This window comes from Anneissia japonica, unplaced genomic scaffold (assembly GCF_011630105.1).
Source record: "Anneissia japonica isolate Jap-2015-1 unplaced genomic scaffold, ASM1163010v1 scaffold26_len2425191_cov177, whole genome shotgun sequence".
In the NCBI taxonomy this organism is placed as follows: domain Eukaryota; kingdom Metazoa; phylum Echinodermata; class Crinoidea; order Comatulida; family Comatulidae; genus Anneissia; species Anneissia japonica.
In genome coordinates, this window is record NW_022685220.1 from 179,773 (window position 1) to 181,676 (window position 1,904).

Consider the following 1,904-nt stretch of genomic DNA (forward strand, 5'->3'; position numbering starts at 1 on the left):
CGCCATAACCACTTGACCATTCGAGATCTACCTTGCTAAAAATAATTCACAGAAGAGAAAATCTCTGACTGTCTATCACATGCGATATTCGTGTTAGGCCTATATAAAAAGCTTTACAATCACATTTTATATAACGTTATATATATCGTACAAAATGTATATTTATATTAATATTATGTGGTATGACAATCACGATCCACTTTCGAAAAGCATACGTAACTATAGACTACTCTTGCCTTAGGAACTTGTAAATTTTCCCATAATTATTATTCAAGCATATAATTGTGTGCTATTCACAAACTCAATCATGACAATAGTATGACCATCGTTCGTATTTATTACAATGAAATCATTTGTGTGATGAAATTAATTGGAATACCCTTTCGGAGTGAAGGACCAGCGTGCAAGAGGACTCTTGTCAATCAATAACGACGATATGCGACGTGCGGTTTTAACCATGTCCAAAGAATTTCGTAGCGTGGTTACTTGTAAAATTACACGGCGCAGTTTAACAAATATGTCAGATAGATGTTGCATGATTTATCATACAGCAATTGAAGATGCTAAAGCTGATCATTCTCTTTATTGTGTTTGTCACATGGTATCCTATCTATATTTTACAGCTGGTGAAAACTCTTAAATGATAATGCTTGGTTTTAAGCGCACACATCGTAATAATGTTGTGTTTTTGTATGTGTCAAAAGTTAATGCTCGTTAGCATACAGGATGGATAGGTCAAGACGTTTGCATTTCCTTTAGTATTAATGATGAATGAAGACTAATAAAGCTTACTGTAAGCCTAATCAGGTGGAACTGTCACTCTTGAGATACTGGGCATTAAAAAGACTAACGCCAAAACAAATTTTAGGCCTACATTTTATCTTAACCGCAAGCACATGTCAGTATACAGGACTGTAGAGACCACATTAAGGGGACACCTTTGGAACCAAAAATTGTCACCTTAATAGTGGTAGGCCTATCCCCTGAATAGGGTTACCCCTATGGGGACACTAAACAAAAGTATGAAATTGTTATCTTAATAGAGGTTTTAGCAAGTTGTCATACAATGAGGACATAAATTCTTCATAATTTTATTTTAGTTGACCTAGCAACAAGTTAAAATATAAATTAAACAATATGCAATGGAAAAACAATACATTTATATGATGAAATCAAAATAAATGTAATTAAAACAACAATAGATGTATATTGTTCAAAATTCAGTGCTATGACAGATATAGCAGAATGAATTCAGAAATAATGACAGACATTTTTTGTATTTATAGTGTTTTCCGACTGCTTTCTATATTGTATACGGATAAATAAATGAAATTAAATCAGGGTGAGTGTTACACGGCATGGGTTTGAATCCTAAAAGTCGTCACAATATAAATTTGAATGAAATATTGTTATTTTGAATCTATCGTAGTTGTAGTGGTACAATTTGACCATTTAGCACACTCAGAAAGTGTCCCCGTCCCCTTAATAGAGATGTCCCCTTAATGGGGGTTGGTCGTAGTGCTAAATATATTTCCCCTCGTTTCACGGAAAAGAGTTCCCTTAATAGTGTTGTCCCCTGAATAGGGGTGTCCCAAAGGAGGGGTTCTACAGAATTAGGAAGTGGCGGTGGTACGCTACGATTGCTGACAGGAGCGGATCAAACACTCTAATATAGACGATGATGGAATCAGTTTGACATATATGAAATATAATCAGGCCAGCCGCAGAATCAAAATCGGATTATAAAACGTATAAAGAAATATGACACCTTAACCTCGCCAATCCTCATTTTGTTAGGCAATTTGAAATCATTTTGCTGGAAATATTAATCTCGGTGATGCATGATACAGTCGGGACCATTGCAATCAACCTTCGACCCCCGAGACATGTAACAGCGCTGAAAC